The sequence below is a fragment of the Psittacula echo genome, assembly GCF_963264785.1.
Source record: "Psittacula echo genome assembly, chromosome: 2".
Classification (NCBI taxonomy): domain Eukaryota; kingdom Metazoa; phylum Chordata; class Aves; order Psittaciformes; family Psittacidae; genus Psittacula; species Psittacula echo.
The window spans coordinates 80826354-80845870 of record NC_137737.1 but is presented as its reverse complement, the minus strand read 5'-3'; positions in this window follow the sequence as shown (position 1 = coordinate 80845870).

Sequence of the window (19517 nt, the reverse complement as noted above, 5' to 3'; positions counted from 1 at the left end):
ACCCTGAAGATCAGGAAGAGATCAGGAAACGAGAGAATTTAGGAAGGCAAGAGAATGCCAAGAAATTACAGCCAAAATTATGGCATTATTTAAGTGGATGTTATTTCTGACACAAACTCCAGTAGAATGGAGATTGCATTTCTGACTATCATGGCCAAACTTGATTAACTGTAAGATATTCACACAAATATCTCCATTTGAAGAGGTGCCAAATACCCACTGACATTGAATACATCTGTCTTGATATGCACATGATCCCTAGTTCCACAGAGTATCATCTTTACAGTCCTCTGTGCATTTGAACAGTCTGTAGAGCTTTGCCTGTTCTATTTGGTACGTAGCTAACAAGATGACAAGGGAAGACAGAAAGGTGAAGCATCTGCCCAAAGGTCAAAAAGAAAACCTAAGGAAATCCTGTTCCATCAATCCCTCAGCTAGCTTGCTATCCACCAGTTATCCAGTTTTTAGTGAAGACTGCTCAGTACCTCTTAATACAGACAGCTGCAGAGATGTTGGGTTTAGGCTTTAATGTTTTCTTTAAAGTATAACCAGCCCCAGTACTAACTTTCTATTATTTTGGGTAAATGTCCTCCATGTTTCCACAGTGTCAGGCTCCTGATAAAGAACAGAATTCTGCAGGCAAATATTTTTCTCCTTCTGGAGGAAAGCTGGAGCTTTAGTGTTCCTCAGGTACTATCCAGAATCAATTTAACCTTAAGCTTCTTTTGCTCCCTCTGACTGATAACTTTTGATTTTTAGCTGAGTAAAAATCCCACCAAAACCAACCAAACAAAAATGAAACAAAATGTGATTGATTGATAGTCATGCAGGTTTATTTCATGTCACTGAATTAGGAAGTGGCTTTTAATGCTTACGAATTCATTGTGTAAAAATGCAAGGATGCCCAAGTTGCTATATGCACACTTAGTAAATGAAATATCAAAGCATGCTGATCTGTGCCACTCAGTGGTATAAAATATGGAGCAAAAATTCTCCCCTTCATATGATAATGGTGCAACCCCAATGCTTTATATGATATAGTCATGGTGCAGCTGAGGAGACAGGCGGCATATGACAGCTGGGATTGAGGATTTAGGGAAGACTGCTGAACTGTGTTGGGAATAAATGGATTGCTAATGCTCAGCTCAGAGACAGAAGTTGGAGGCTAAAATACCTATAGTTCCTTCCTAAATTATCTTGTCCAGCAAATGTATATCTACATACAAAACCTCAAATATGAGGAAATGAAGAATAAAGTTTTATCACCCAGCTTTGCTCCCAAACACTCCTGAGAGCTCCCAAATTCTTTCCCAAGAGAGTAGCAAACTTCAGCAAATCTACCACGTACAATTTAAATCTCTGCTCCTTTCCTACAATTTTATTCTCAAAGCTAGTGAAAACCACAAATTATGCCTGAATAATGTGATTTTGAAAAAAGTTCCAAGAAATTAATAGAATTTTCTAAGAATTTGAGTTTGAAAAATTACAAGAATATTCTTCCACCCTCTTGCTATTTTCTTGTCATTTCTCTAGTCCTGAAATTGTTAGAAATGTTACATTTGATGTATTAATTTTGAAGCTCATACCCAGTACACTTAAGCACAGCTAACACTCAGAAGTGCCACTGCCAGAAGACATGAAAAACAGCATGTGGAAGCTGTGATGCCTCTGCTTGCACAGAAACTTCTTCACAGGACTGAGCCAGTAGACAGCTCTGCTATCTTTGGGGAGAACTGAAAATTAACCTGTGCCAAATACTGGAAAAGACTACATTAGTTTTTTCAAGGTGAACTTCAAATGGATTTTAAGATGCAAACTGTCTGAATCAAACTAAAAGTAACTACTTTTTCTTCCTGCATAACTGGGGCACTGTCAGTGTTAAATGAATTAAAGGCATAATTTATTAAATTGTCTCTCCAAGCACTAAAATCTGTCAGAATTTAAACAGTTTCAGTTTTCCATCATTACTTTGGAGGGAGACTACAGAGGTTAATTTTAATTTTTTTCTTTTTTCTGTTCAATGCTGTCCACAGTATCATTTTCACAACTAGTGTTCAGCTGCTCTTTTACAAGGGAAACTGAAGTATGGTTTATTCCCAGGATGCAAAATCCAGTTTTTTGGAGCTTTACCTCAGAAGAGCTCAAGGAAAGCATTCCCAGAACATTTTGTGGGCATCATGTACTGATTGCCTCATTCGAAAGCAGCTATGTGTTGAAGACTGAGGTCAGAATTTACTCCAAATTCTTACTCTATCTGATCCTCAAAAGCAAATTTTAGCCCTTACTCCAACAAGCCAAAGAAGATAACTTCAACGGAACAACTCTAGTTTTCACACTAACCACTACTGACAGCAGCAGCAGTAACATTCAAATAAATGTAAAGACAACACAGTGCACTGAGCCACACATTGTTTTGATGTAAACAGCTCTTACAAGAGACAAATACTGCTCACACTAATGGCAAGAAAATGAAGAGAAATGTTTATTACTGGTTTTAACTTTTCTAGGATTACTTTGGTCTTGCTGTCATGTAGGTAGACCCTTGCTGATGAAAGCAAATGCTTTCCCACAGAGGACTCCCTGCAGAGGTGGCATGCTGAGGTCAGCAGCTAGTAAGAGGAAAAGAAAGAAGGGAAACATACTAATTCAGCACACATCTTAGTTTCCCTTTGGGCGGTACCCAGGAGGGCTGACATTGCCTTCCCTTGCCGAAATCACAGCCTTTCTGCTGTTGGCCTTTTGCCACCTTAGCTGTTAGAGAGCAAAATGGTGAGCTCAGATCACTGATCTGTTTTCTAACGTCTCAAAAAAGGCAATAGATTTTTGACATTTAATATAGACAGTGAAAACAGGCACCTGGTTTGAACTTAAAAGTTAAGTTTCTCAGCGCAAGCTCTAGCTTTAAAGGATATGCACACATCCATACACCATTCTTTCTGAAGAGAATCCCATCCACATTTCAAGGTAAAACTATTCTATGGAAGAAAAAATATATGTGAAAAGGAAATTCAAATGCAAGCTTAATATTGGGTGTAAAGCTGTCAGACTACAGAGCTCAGTTTTCCTTAGGACTTTTTAAAGAAAATGATTTAAAGGTTTGAAAAAAAACAACAGAGCAGAGGAAGGAGGACCAAAGGCCTCAGAAGCTGCCTTTAGATGCTGTTTCTTTCTTTCTTTGGGCTTATATACAGCCTTCTTCCATTGCCTGGCAACACTCCTTTGTATGCTTATTAATGGGGCAGTCAGCCCTGCAGGCTCAGTCAACTAATTGTGTGGAGACTACTGCTGCTTGCAGCATCTGCACGCACCTCTGGGGTTTTATAAATCCCTCTCAGGAAAGTCACCCAACTTCCCAGATGAAGAAAAGAATCTTGAGTGTGAGCAGTTCTTATGACAGAGGCCATGTTAACTTGCTTTTTTGTGTAGAAGAGCCACATATTCTGCCCTAATTACAAAAAGCCTACCTTTATTACACAGTTATCATGTTCAAAAAACTTGTACAAGAATTGATGGTTAAGAAGAGGAGAAATATTTCCCCACCCACACTTCCCCCCCAAGAGATGCAAAGACACTGAAATTTCTAGTGTCTTTTACAGTGTATTTTAAAGTCAAATAGAATAGTTGAAAGCTCACATTTACCCACTGACAGCCCAAGGCAGCATTAAAAATGTGCCAGTTAAGCAGAATTGTGACAATGCTCTTATTACGCCCCAAACAGGACAAAGTAACTTCTGTAACCACAATACAACTCTCTTCTCCTCTACCCCTATCCCTTATAAACATGAAGACAGTATCTGGCATTACGTTGATAGAGAGATTTTCTTTATTTTGAGGATAGTAGGAAAACAGGGTTGTGGGTTTCCTCTTTCTGTTATTAAAAAGGGAAATTTACAGGACTCTACAACGGCATTTAGAAAAAAACAATTACTTTCAGAGTTGAAGATGAAAGCATCTTAGTTTTAGCACAACTTGTCAATTATATAGAAAGAGCAAAATAGTATTACCAGGTTATATTCAGTTGGCTAAAAAGTAATTAAGTATTTGTGTGTGTGTCTTAACTACATAAAATAACAATATTGTTATGAAGTGATTTTTTATTTAGGCAACTTTTCACTATTTATCTCCTGTTCAATTCCTCTAAAGAGGACATCACACCCTCTGACTCCTGTCAAGTCAAGCTTTTTTTTCTCTAATACTAGACCAACAAAGTGCATGTACTAGCTCTTACCAACAAAGTGCATGTACTAGCTCTTACCTATAAAAAGCCACATATACAAAATCAAATGCCTTCTCTTTCTCCCACAGAATGTAACATTTACACAGACCCCAATTTAATCTCAATGAGAGACAGATTTTTCCTCATTTTTCTAATAAGCGATTTTATGTCATTAAATACACTTTTTGTTTACCACCATTTTCACATTTTTGTAGGCAAATGCTGTTACAGTGTTTAAATAGAATCATAGCTGCAAAGGGATGAGTATCCAAACATACTATTACTTTTAGACCTGAGGGCTACTAAACTTCATAAAATTTGCATCCAGACACTGTAGCTTTTAAAAAAACTACTGATTATTCCGTACTTTGTGAGAAACTGACTGCAACAGGAATCAGTCACAGACTGCTTTTGTTATATTGTCGCCAGCATGTCACACCATGCTCTGGGATCAATCAGCTCCATCAAATAACTTGATAAAGTACAAAATACTTCAACTACATTTACTAATTCTTCAGTAGTTCCAGGTGTAGGGGTGTGGACATTGTCAGTTCTTCTGTTACCATGTCAGGCACATTCCTGCCTACTCCATTTTAGGTACAGAGGCCTGCACTGCCCATTATGAAAGCCAAACTCTAATGATGCTTCAAATCACTTGCTTGTGTTAAGCTGTATATCTGGTGTAGCGCTGCCAAAGCCACTGAGAAAAAGGAAACACAACTGGCCGTTGACTACAACTTTTTATTTTTTTAAGTATTTTGAGCCATTTCATAGCGGAAAGCTTTTGTTATTGCTAGTTCCCTGCCCACCACAGGACTACTTCCATTCTCCACTTACACAGCACTACTGTGGCAGCTAATTCTTCACTTTTATCTATTTACATTTAGTTTCTCTTCATGGAAATAAACAGTTGGAAACAACAAACCACCCCATTCAAGTCATGTGTATCAGTGGTACCTGCATGAGTTTGAGGAAATACCAGAAAAGAGATCTTTTGCCAGAAGGAACATTCTTGTATATATAAGGATGGACTAATAATACTCTCCCTCTTAAAGACCATCTAATTCTTTCTATTATCTTCCCATTTACTCATAACATCAACTAACAATAGTCTTGCGGCTATTTTCCACACCAAAGACACTGATTAAGAATGTTGGGGGACAGATCGAACAGCACATGGTCCTGCCTCCAAAGATACCTACAGAAGGCAAGAAAACTGTGGTTGCACGAGGCAACTTTTATTCAGAAAGTTCTGAGACTTTAACAGAGCCCTGTACCAATCACAGCCTTTAAAAAAAAATGGTCTGCCAGTATAATTTTTCATGTTCCAAGTGCCAAATAACTCATGTTGTTATTAAACTGCAAAACTGTGCATGATTAACAATGTTTCTATAGACAACAGATTTCAGTACTAATCACAACAGACTGTAGAAAATCGAATTTGAAATCCCAAACATTATCCTAAGAAATCAGCTCAAGAAGCCCTCCCAACAGGGAACAGTAATCTACCACACAATTTGTTTGAAGATAAAAAAATAATTTGCCAACTCAATTTTCGAATAGCAGAAATTCCAACAAATCAGCCATCATCAACAGGAAGGAATTATTAACAAAACCAATTAAAGTAGTTTCCCACAAACGATCCCCTAAACTTCATGTAGCACTATCATTAGATGTACAGTGACAACCTGAAATCATAAAATCATAAATAAACACAAAAAAGAATGTTAAAGGATAAAAACACAGAACAATAGACCACTTTAGCTGGTTTAATCACCTTTAAATAAATTCACGTGAATTTTACCATCAGTCACTATTTACACTAAAAGAGTTAGAAAAAAAATCAAGAAAAAAACAAAATTCAGACAATTATGTATGTCAAAATCACAGTATATTTTGCAAAACAACTATTTTTAGAACATAAAGCAGTATCTTCTATGTAACATAAATTCTATAGTGATTTATGAAGATATTGCACAATTAGTTTTCTTGTACGTTTATCTCCCTGATGTATTGATTTAACCAAATAAAAACATTTTTGATCTTTAAAAACTGAATAGTTAAGAAAAAAAACAAAACAGAATTAATGCACATCCTTTGAGATACAGCAATAGGTTCTGCTATCAAGTAAAGCAATAACACTGTTATGAATTTTAATAGACATTGATTCCATAAACAGCAGCATTCCAAATTCTGGATGCAGTGCCACAACTGTAAAATTAAGCACTAGATGTGAAATATGCTTTTAAGTTTCCATGTATTAACCTATGGAATGCTCTTCAGAGATATCAGAATGGTGAAGCTGTGCCTAGTAAAATCTGAACTTCAAAAGAGAGTTGAACCATTGCAATTGCTTAGAACTCTACAGCAACTCCACAGTCCACCCATTTGCAGCACAGAAAACTAAATGCCTGCCCCAATGTAAGAAAATATGGAAATAAAATACAAAGCAGCAATCTGGTAATTGAGATAAAAGATACTGATTATCACTCTAAGCTGTCATGTGGCAGCTTAACATAGATCTTCAAGATTTATAAAATCCTTTCCTGAGAATACATAATCACATACAGGAATTTTTTTCAGGCAAGGAAACTATGAGCTTTGAGCTGTTTCTGCTGCTGCTGGGCAGTTCCTGCTATCCAGTTTTCTCTCTGTTCTTGTGTAACACCCAACAGACACTATCTGAACCATGGTGACTGAGTTTGCAGAAATAATCCAGAAAAAAAAAATAAAATAAATTGGGAGGGGTGATAGGGTTTAGTTTCTTTTTCAATTTAGCTTTTAAACCATTCCAGTGTGGTGCCAGAGGAATACCAAAACCAGCAATGAGGAAAGTAATGCAAGAATGAGTATGAGGAAGAATAGTAAACTACTTGTTTTCAGCAGCAGCATACAATTTACTCTCAGTTGTACTGTAGAAGTACACCAGAGAATGGTCAAGTACCAAAAGACAGATTAAGAAGAAATTTCTCATGTCAATTCCCATGCTTTCACTACTTTGCATTGCCACATTTTAACATATATTTATTTCATTTTTCGTAACTAGGCTGCTGCATTTCTGTGTTAGCAATTTAATTATTTAACTGTACTTTTACAAATTATCACAGTATTAAAAATGTAACATTTTCTATATTACTGTTTACTTCAGGCGAAGTAAATTTTAAATGCTCTGAGCATTGAGGCATGAGTAGAACTTTCCTGAGAAAGGTCTTGTACTAAAGTGTTTTATATAAAACTAGACATGTCAATACTTCATTTTCTCTATGAATTGATTGATGTAGCATACAAACAAAAAGATCATAGTAAGTAATATGAAGCAGCTGCCTTGTGAGGAGAGAACAAACAAGCTGGGGCTCTTAGATTTGCAGGTACTTGGCAGTGGGGGGACACAACCACAGCTCGCCAACTCATGAATACAGTGTGTAAGTTGAACGCACAACTGTTACTTATCCCATCCTTACAAACCAAAAGTGGGTGGTGCCTGACAAACTGGTCAAGCTAACATGTATTGGTGCAAGTGTGGAGGGGACCAGCCCACAGAAGTGGCCAGGTTCACCTACCTTCTCCTCTTGCCTCCCAAATTCCTTCTACTGTCACTGGGAAAGCGGTGGTACAGAACACTGGCACCTGTCATGAGCCCATCCTCAGGAGGTAAAACACTGGGTACAAGGGAGCACTGGTCTGATGCAGCACAGCACATCCTGCTTTCTCATCTTGTTCTACAGTGCTTGCCAAACCACTGGATTACTCTTTAATTATTAATTTTGCCAAAATGTGTAAACGTTTTGAGATGTGAAGAAACAGAGAAAAAAGACTGGTACATTTATTTTGGGGTAAAAAATCAAATTAAAACTCTTTAGTGTGAAGTTGAGAGGCCAGCAAAACTGCATGATGTGTTACTATTTGCATTCAATTAAGTAATTTCCTCATTCATTGATAAGATGCTGCTACAAACTGATAAATAATGAACTATTATAACCTCATGTTTTACATCGCAATGCCATGTCATGACCAGAAGATATTCTGTTCCCCTGCTGTAAGATATGACACCACCACCTAAAATACAAAACTTCAATAATATTACTGTTTTTAGAAATATATAATTTACTCATCAAGTTAATATATGTTCTTTTACAGAATTTAAATTTATTAAATGAATACCTACCTATGACTGAATTGAATCTGCCTTTGAAGCAGCTGATCTGGTAAAACTCCGAGCTGAATTGTTACACAATCTCAACTGCTAAAAATGACATTATTTTCTACTTCTAAATTTTGCCTCAAGAGTGATTCAACAAGCATACAAAGATAATCCTCAATTTCCAATCCTGATTCAAACACATTCTTCCAAATGAACATGAGCTGGCAGTGTGTGCTCACAGCCCAGAAAGCCAACTGTATCCTGGGCTGCATCAAAAGGAGCGTGACCAGCAGGTCAAAGGAGGTGATCCTGCCCCTCTACTCTGCTCTCCTGAGACCTCACTTGGAGTCTTGTGTGCAGTTCTGGTGTCCTCAATATAAAAAGGACATGGAACTGTTGGAACAAGTCCAGAGGAGGGCCATAAGGATGATCAGGGGACTGGAGCACCTCCTGTATGGGTACAGGCTGAGAAAGTTGGGGCTGTTGAGCCTGGAAAAGAGAAGGCTGTGTGGAGACCTCATTGCTGCCTTCCAGTATCTGAAGGGCGCCTACATGGATGCTGGGGAGGGACTCTTCATCAGGGACTGTAGTGACAGGACAAGGGGTAACGGGTTCAAACTGAAACAGGGGAAGTTTAGATTGGATATAAGGAAGTTCTTTACTGAGAGGGTGGTGAGGCACTTGAATGGGTTGCCCAGGGAGGTTGTGAATGCTCCACCCCTGGCGGTGTTCAAGGCCAGGTTAGATGAGGCCTTGGGTGGCATGGTTTAGTGTGAGGTGTCCCTGCCCACGGCAGGGGGGTTGGAACTAGATGGTCTTAAGGTCCTTTCCAACACTAACTATTCTATGATTCTATGATTCTAAATTCCTTCAAACACAAAAGTGTGAAGCCTTCTTCCCAGAGGTCACTTTTCTCAGTCTTCCAGAAATACTCAGGAATGTCAACACTTTTTCTAAGGCATGTTTATTACTGTTTTACTGTTCTCAGTTAGAATGAATGATTTCCTTTTTCTTCTTTTTTTTTTTTTTCCCGAAAGGCCATACTTACCAAAGGTATCAGAATATGAAAAGATTAAGCATTTAAAAAAAGAAAAAGACATCTGAAATCTACTTAGAAGCATTCCAATTCATTTTTTCCTGCTTATTTATGGAATTCTACAGGACCTCAAAATAGCAACTAAAACCATGGTCTGCACCGCAGATGTCACAGAATCACAGAATCCCAAGGGTTGAAAGGGACCTCAAAACATCATCTAGTCCAACCCCCCTGCAAGAGCAGGGTAACCTAGAGTACATCACACAAGAACTTGTCCAGCTGGGCCTTCAATATCTCCAACGCAGGAGACTCCACAACCCCCCCGGACAACCTGTTCCAGTGCTCTGTCACTCTCACAGTAAAGAAGTTTTTCCTGATGTTCACATGGAACCTCTTATGCTCCAGTTTACACCCATTACCCCTTGTCCTATCACTGGACATCACTGAGAAAAGCCTAGCTCCATCATCCTGACACTCACCCTTTACATATTTGTAAACGTTGATGAGGTCACCCCTCAGTCTCCTCCAAGCTGAGACCCAGCTCCCTCAGCCTTTCCTCATAAGGGAGATGCTCCACTCCCTTAATCATCTTTGTGGCTCTGCGCTGGACTCTTTCAAGCAATTCCCTGTCCTTCTTGAACTGAGGGGCCCAGAACTGGACACAATATTCCAGATGCGGCCTCACCAAGGCAGAGTAGAGGGGAAGGAGAACCTCTCTTGACCTACTAACCTCACCCTTTCTAATGCACCCTAGGATGCCATTGGCCTTCTTGGCCACAAGGGCACATTGCTGGCTCATGGTCATCCTCCTATCCACCAGGACCCCCAGCTGCCTTTCCCCTTCACTACTTTCCAGCAGGTCAACCCCCAACCTGTACTGGTGCATGGGGTTGTTCCTCCCCAGATGCAAGACTCTACACTTACCCTTGTTGAATTTCATCAAGTTTCTCCCCGCCCAGCTCTCCAGCCTGTCCAGGTCTCGCTGAATGGCAACGCAGCCTTCTGGTGTGTCAGCCACTCCTCCCAGTTTAGTGTCATCAGCAAACTTGCTGAGGGTACATTCAGTTCCCTCGTCCAGGTCGTTGATGAAAATATTAAACAGCACTGGTCCCAGCACCGACCCCTGAGGGACTCCACTAGTCACAGACCTCCAGCTAGATTCTGCCCCATTGACCACAACTCTCTGCCTTCTTCCTTTCAACCAGTTCTTGATCCACCTCACTACCTGATCATCAAGCCCACACTTCCTTAGTTTATCTATGAGGATGCTGTGGGAGACAGTATCAAATGCCTTACTGAAATTAAGAAAAACCACATCTACCGCTCTACCATCATCCGTCCACCTAGTTACTTCCTCATAGAAGGAATAAATACCAATAAATAAATGATATTTGCCCTGCAGAGAAGGACTTGGGGGTATCGGTTGAGAGAAACTTAACATGAGTCGGCAGTGTGCGTTCGCAGCCCAGGAAGCCAACTGCAACCTAAGAGTACAGCAAAGGCTGGGATCTATCTGGCTCGGCAGCAGCTTTGTGGAAAGGGACCTTGGGGCCTTGGTGGACAACAAGCTCAATATGAGACAGCAGTGTGCAGCTGCAGCAAAGAAAGCCAAGAGGATGCTGGATCACATCCGCAAGGGCATCACCAGCAGAGGTAAAGTCATTATCTCACTGTACCCAGTTCTTGTGAGGCCACACCTGGAATACTGTGTTCAGTTTTGGTCCCCACTATACAAAAAAGATGTGGGCAGGCTGGAGAAGGTCCAGAGAAGGGCCACAAGGATGATGAAAGGACTGGGAAGCCTGGCACATGAGGAAGGCCTGAGAGAACTGGGTTTGCTCATCCTGGAGAAAAGAAGGCTCAGAGGAGACCTATCACTATGTTACAGTATTTAAAGGGTGGCTACAAAGAATATGGAGAATCCCTTTTTACAAGGAATCACATGGAAAAGATGAGGGGTAATGGGCACAAGTTACTCCTGGGGAGATTCCAGCTGGATACAAGAGGCAAAATTTTCACAATGAGACCAATCAGCCACTGGAATAATCTCCTCAGGGAAGTGGTGGATTCCCAGCGCTGGACACCTTTAAGATTCAGGTGGATAAGGTGCTAAGCTATTTTATCTAGACTGTGCTAGATAAGGTTGGTCCAGATAATCCCTGAGGTTCCTTCCAACCTGGTACTCTGATTCTATAAACTCAAATGCCTAGAATAACCAGCAGATGAAAACACACCTAAACTTTTATTTCTTAAAAGGAGTACCACACATTAATTGTCTGCATGAATTTACAATAATAATTTAATTTACAATAATAATTTTTTTTTAATTTACAATATACTATGAAAGTAAAAATCCTGAAACATTATTTCAATTCAGTAAAATCATAAAATGCTAAATTATGTTTTCTTGCCATACTGTACTATTTTGACAATAATGAAATCTTCAATGGAAGTTCATAACTATTAGGAGCACTTAGCTCAGTAATATTAGCATAACCCAGACAGAATAACCTATAGAAGAGCAGGAACTCCGAAAATGTATTTTCTGTGTTTTCTGACGTATATATTGAATATGCCCACTGAAAGTTGGGTTTTCCTCTCTCTTTCTTTCCCACTGATATTTATAGACACTATCTCCAAATCTACATACCTCAAGGACTCTACCTCAGGTTAAGAATTATTTCTGCAGCTAATCCTTGGTACTGTTTATATTATAGAGTACAATTCTTGTATGAGTTGCAACATGTAAATTTCTATGAAACCACAGAAACTGTGACAATCAAACTGTGTCATAAATAGTACTCATAAGATGGAAGCCATCACCATAAATAATAGTTGAACAACTGAACTTTCTTTCGGTATGTATTTTCTTCTGTCACTGTGCTGCAGTGAGTTACGGTGCTTAAGGAAATATGCTGGGAAACCATAAAGCCCAAATATAAAGCCCAGAAGATATAACTGAAGCAGGCCATATTCTACACACAAGCTTAAGTCATGTAGAAAAATCTGTCTCCACTGCTGTATGTCTCAAGACAAAAGCAGCATTGATAATTGATATATCTTGCACCTCCAGTAGTCTGGAGAAGGTAATACAAGGCAACATAAGGAAAAAGCAATTAAAAATTATTTCACTAGCAAATTCAGCAACATGATTGCCTACACGGCAGATGTGCTGTTCAACTGCACTTTCAAGAGAATTAAAGAATGACCAAAAGATACTAAATTATAACCCCACATGTCTCAAAAGATTCAGAAAACAAGAATTTCATTTTCACCACTTTCACTGTGTTTAATAATTACACTCAAAGATGTCCAAAGAGATTAAAGTTCAAATATCAAAATAAAGGGCTTTTAATAAATAAATTACCCACAAAATTGTCTCAAACCACTGCAGACTTCTGTATTCTTCTAGATCATTAACAAAATGCATGTTAGTGATCTGAAACAGTTAACTGGCATAAAAATAAACATTTTCAGAAGTTTTATAATGTTTTGCTGAATATTTCAATAAAAGCAAGAACACTGACTTCTGAACCAAATTCTGTTCTTGCTGAGCTCTAAAGGCAAGCTGTTAAATTTTGTCAATGTAGTGATTTTAACTATCAAAAGAAATTTATAATCTAAGATCAGAAAAAACTTTTGTCAATGGCATTCCTTTAAACTGCATGCTTGAACTTAAAACAGCTTGATGCAACTGGCAACCTGTGTCTTCAGTGTTGTCTTGTGATCCACAAAGCTATGCCAGTTCACATCCTGTGATTAAATTACACTTGTGTATCTATAGATTAATATGCCAACCTGATCTGTCTTACTGGCTTACATTTACCCACCATCCACTTGCCATGGGGATCTCAGTTAAACTACAGTCTCCATCAGAGGACCAAAATTTTGCACTGCAATTGGAGTAGATGCTTACTGCCAGAGCCCTGCAGGCACCAACAGGCCTTAATTGCCTTAATTGCCCTGACCAACCTCACCAGGGATCCCAGGACACCTACACAGCCACCCATGCACATGGGTCCAGTGGCACCCAGATCCAAGCTATGTTGGAGGAACACCTCTTTGCAGTCCTGTTCCTGGCTGTTCCTGCACTGTCATTGGGATTTCGCAGAATCATCTCAGACCTGACTTGTTAGCTTGCCTTTTGCTAGATCGCTGACTCCTGTGCTGTCAGTGGGACCTGCCACCAACCCTGCTCTGCTCGCCCAGCTCAGGTACTACAGGTTGGTATCCCACTGGCGATGGCCTTGCCCAGCCTAGGTGGGGGTCACCCCCAGACACCCATGGCCAACCCCCAAGCCCAGGTTGGAGCAACATGGAACTAGCTGGCCTTCCAGTACAGCTTATTCGTTCATTGTCTCACAAGGTCTTTCACCTTTGCTAATATAACTCCTTATGCATCATGTTTTCAATGTGACCTTTCTTGATTCTGAAATCCTTATTCACTTCTGTGTAAAAAAATCCTTTCATAAGGGAAGGTCTACAATATTTCTGAAGTCTCTGATTTGTTAAAATGTGCTTTTCATCTTCACTTTACATCAAATATTGATAAAGTACATGACAGTAAAATATCATATTTAAGCCCTTTGAAACTGCAAAAGAGATTTGAAGCTATTTTCACCTAAACCCCACACTAAAAGAAATTGTAAGTTATTGGTGACCTTGAGCAAATATGGATTAAAAGGTTTTCATGCAAACTGCATAGAAGTTACAAAGAATTATATAAGCACTTAGAATTTTTTATAAGTGCACTTAATAGATAGTTTAAGTACATCTATATTCAAGAATCTAAACTACTTCTATGATGATGAATAAGAGTTCTAGTGAAAGAAGGAAAATGCTATTAAGATCCGCCAAACTTGAAAACTCTTTGTGTCCTACTTTCATGTATTACAAGTATTTAGTATCACCTTACAGCCAAGGCTAATAAAGACCATACAATCCAGGAAATAAATTTATTAAGAGAATGAAACAAATTTAACTCTGAACAAAGCCCACTAATTTCATACAATTTACCAGATATTGAAGAAGGGAAAACATAAACACTAGAATTCAAGTTTGATGTCTCTGTACAACTACTCCCAACACTGCCATGTTGTTCTCTGGGCACTTTCATGGAAGGGAAAAGGGATAAATCTTTTTAAGACACTGTCCACAACTTCCCAAGATAACTTCTCAGAGCAATCAAAACACCAGTGAAGAATCTTCAGATGTGACTATGGAGAGGCAGACAATATCAGGTAGTAAAACTTTCTTATCTGCAGGAAAAGAACATGAGATAAATAGGCAAAAAGATATGTCATACAACAGATGTATGCACTGTGATGCTTACACTTTTGGGGTGGTCAGAAGCGTCTTCCCTGTCTCTACTTGCCATGCAGGAACAGACTCTAGAAAAAGATGGTGTTTCACAGTCTAATCTATCTCTATCCTTTTACAGATGTTCTAAATCCCTTAGAGCTTTCTTTAAAGACAGGCATGCCTAGTATGCCAGGGACTGTAAAACTTCTGTAAGATTTAATGGGCATTTAAAGAGCATCCTGATCAGACACTTTAATAATGTTTTGTGGTAAGGTAAGGGACATCTCTAAAAACACTAACAGCAATTAGGTACCTAGCTCCTACTTATTGCATTTGTAGATATAGTGTTCTAGAGGACTAGAGAAAGAACATCACCCTACTAGGATACAAAACCAATTTTTCATGGGGTACCCAGCCCCTGAGCTGGAAGGCAAGAGACAGAAAGCAGCATCAAACCCACATAATCCAGGGGGAAATGGTCAGCAAGCTGCTGACCTGGGTTCAGCTGCAGCAGTCATTTTTCTCCTTCTTAGTAGCTGGTGCAGTGCTGTGTTTTTGAATTTCAGCCTGAGAACAACGCTGATTACACCGATGTTTTTAGCTGTTGTTAAGTGATAATTACTTCAATCAAGGACTTTCTGAATCTCATGCTCTGCCAGGGAAGAGGGAAAGCTGGGAGGAAGCAGAGACAGGACACCTGACCCAAACTAACCAAAGAGGTATTCCATACGACAGCACATCATGCCCAGTATATATACTGGGGGCAGTTACCTGGAAGAGCTAGATCACTGCCTGGGTTGGGCTGGGTATCGGTCAGTGGGTGGTGAGCAGTTGTGTTCTCTTCCCTAGTTATTTCCCTTATCATTATCATTAGTGGTGGTAGCAGTAGTGGTTTGTGTTATACCTTAGTTACTGGACTGCTCTTGTTTCAACCCATGGGAGTTACATTCGTTTGATTCTCCTGCCCGTCCCTCCGGGAGCAGGAGGGAGGGAAGAAGAGGGGAAGGGAAGAAGAGGGGGAGGGAATGAGGGGCTGCGCGGGTCTGAGTTAGCGGCTGGGCTTAAACCATGACACCTGCTAACCATGTAGACACACAAAAGTGTATAGGGCCAGATGGGACTGGCAGGCTTGACAAACCTGATCTCCTCCTATGACAAGGTGACCCACTTAGTGGATGAAAGAAAGGATGTGGATATCGTCTACCTAGACTTCAGTAAAGCCTTTGACACCATTTCCCACAGCACTGTCCTGGAGAACAGACTGCTCGTGGCTATGACGGATGTACTCTTTACTGGGCAAAATAATGGCTGGATTGGAGAGCCCAGAGTGATGGTGAATGGAGTTATACCCAGTTGCAGCTGGTCACAAGTTGTGTTCCCCAGTACTCAGTACTGGGGCCAGTTCTTTATCACTTGACAGAATTGAGTGCACTCTCAGTAAATTTGCAGATGACACCAAGTTAGCTGGGAGTGTTATCTCCTCAAGGGCAGAAAGGCTCTACAGAGGGATCCAGACAGGCTGGATTGATGGATCGAGGTCAATTTCATGAGGTTCAACAGGGCAAAGTGCCAGGTCCTGCACTTGGGTCACAACAACCCCATGCAATGCTACAGGCCTGGGGAAGACTGGCCGGAAAGCCTCTCAGTGGAAAAGGACCTGGGGGTGTTACTTGACAGCCGGCTGAACATGAGCCAGCAGTGTGCACAAGGTGGCCAAGAAGGCCAACAGCATCCTGGTCTATATCAAAAACAGGGTGGCCAGCAGGGCCACGGAAGTGATAATCCCCCTGTACTGGGCACTGGTGAGGCTGCACATTGAACACTGTGTTCAGTTCTGGGCCCCTCACTACAAGAGAGACATTGAGGTCCTGGAGCATGTTCAAATAAGAACAATGAAGCTGGTGAAGGGTCTAGAAAACAAGTCTTATAAGGAGCATCTGAGAGAACTGGAGTTATTTAAGGTGGAGGAAGGAGGCTCAAGAGAGACCTTATTGCTCTCTACAACTACCTGAAAGGAGGTTGTAGCACCACAGGTGTCAGTCTCTTCCCCCAAGTAGTAATAAGTGATAAGAGGAGACAAAATGGCCTCAAGTTGCACCAAGGGTGGTTAAAGTTTCTTCACCAAAAGGGTTGTCAAGCTCTGGAACAGGCTGCCCAGGGAAGTGGTGGAGTCACCATCCCTTGGAGGTATTTAGAAGATGTGTAGACATGGTGCTTAGGGACATAGTTCAGTGGTGGAGTTGATCATGCTAGATTAATGGTTAGACTCAATCTTGTAAGTCTTTCCCAGCCTAAACAATTCTACCATTCTATGAGGAAGCAAAATAAAGTGGAAAAAAGGTTGTGTTAGTCACTGTTTCCTCTTTTGATTGTCAGTCATTTCTTCTCTTAAATCTATACTTTCCTTTAGTGTTTTGAATTATTGAGGATTTTCTGCAAGATCATTCCAATACCATCTCCAAGAAAAAATTTACAAGCATGCTTTGTTCTGAAAAGTTGTCCTGAATTCTATAAGAAATTAACTTAGTCATAGTACTATAAAGCCTGGGAGATTGTTTCAGTTTATAGTCTCCATAGTTTTAAACATACTGAAATGACATTGTACGACAGCACTGAGTGATCAGCAAGACCACATGATGCCCAAAGTCAAGTTCGTAACTGTCAGGAAATAACTTGGCAGTCATTACCATATGTGGCAACTTCAGCAATCCATTAATAGAATAATTATAGAATAAATCAGTTTCACACTTCTATTGGTCTCGAAAGCATGACACAATCTTTACAGAATTACTAGATATGGAAAATCATAAAAAGATACGGGTTGGAAAGGACTTCATCAAGTCCACCTTCCGCTACCCAGCTCAAAGCATAACACAAAACATAAATCAACCGCAATTAATGACAGAAATGAGGACAACAGAGCACTTAGACTTGCATTTTGATAATGTTATATTCTACAGATGCAAAATAGTAACAAAAATGTAAAATTTATCTTCCTAATTTGATCAGGAAGTGAAAGTCCTATCTTGATCTCACTAACTGGTTAACCCTGAGTGTAAAAGCAGAGAATGCACTACACTGTGCATCTTCAGCAGAACTGAATATGGAGAAAAGATCTGACTCTTCCTTGGAGTACCAGAGCCAGATAACAAAGAAAGATAATCGCACTGGAAACAAGGTTCCTACTGCTCTGCTGGTATTAATGCATGATTCCCAGCTCAGACTGCTTCTGATTTCTGATAGAGTACCTATTGCTGGTTAGCTGAAATTTAATTGAAGCAATTTAACAATTAATGGGTAGTTTATTTTTTTAAAAAAAGCACGAATTCTTCACTAATAAACAATAATATGTGACTACCAGCAATTAAAAAAAAGTCCAGTCTTAAGTGGATGTTTTGGGGCAGCTGATGCTTCAGTTTCTTCATTATGTTTCTATTCATTGATTTCTATTCACTGACTGCTAATACAATGGCGCTACTGTTGGTATCTTTCCAAGTTTATTTCACTTTTACTGATAATGCACTTTAAAGCAAGATCGAAAGTAAATAAGAATTCCAAATTTTTTACGCAAACTCTTAAAAAAGTTCAGGAAAGAAACTTACAGTGTTCTAGGTAAAAAGGTTAAGATTAAAATATTTACTAAACACTACTTGCATTCCTCAGAATGATGATACTGTGAAGACGGAAACATTTCAGAGATTTTTTTTCTTTAAAATATGTCCGATCCCAAGTGGATGCAACATCATAGCAAACTTGAATGTTTATTTTACAGTAACAATTTTAGTTCTAGTATGCAAAACAGTTATTGAGAAACTAAAACATAAAAATGACAAATGAATCAACCAAGCAAACAGAAAAAAAAAAAAAAAAACCACCAAAATTCTCCTTGAAATTCTTAGTGTGTAGTAGCAACAGTAAATATTCAAAATAGAAAATTTAAAAGATGTTATTATTCTCTAGCAAACAAATGATTATCACTTACAGTATAAACTTACTTGTTTCAAAAAATATACCAGAATTATGCTTTCAAGTCAGCAAATACAACCAATATTTACAAACAAAATAAAATTGACAAAAAAATAAAATTAACAAAAAATTGTAATCTTGTTATTCAAAATTAGGATCTAGACATTTCTACATAGAAATATTTGAAAATTTGTTTACTATTTTATTTAATACAAAGACTAACTGAAGTTATTTGTTGCTGTTCTTGATAAAATCTTCAATGAGTGAGAACATAGAGGAAGCTCACTTCTACTGTAGCACATCCATATGCATCTCTAGTTGAGGATCTCAACTACTTTCATTATCAATCAAGCAGTAGTATCAAAATAAAATTCATCACTGCAAAGAGGTCAACATGAAGCAGAACACAAGCCTAACAGAGGTACCTGAAAGGTATTCATATTAAATGGATAATACATAACCAAAACCCAGTAAACCTTAGTCCCTAGCATTTTATTACAATGCACTTGCAGAATGTCCCCTATCGTCATTACATGGTCAAAGTCTACAAAACGTAGTTACCACAAGTAGTCCTTTTACCAAGCCCAGTCAGCACCTTGCTGGTTGAAGCAAAATGTATTAAATACTCAAACTCATGTATCCAGGAAACAGGAATAAAACTATCTGTAGTTACACGTACATTGTGATTAGAAAGCACTTTGAGGTCTGTAAATAAGGATCCATTTGCTATAGCAATTTAGCAATAGCATGGTTATGGCAGGGAAAAAATGGGAATGTTCAGGCCAATGAGAATTCATGAACATTGTAAAAGGGAAATAAAAGCTTTCAGTAGTTAAGGAACTTCACTTTCAGACTGC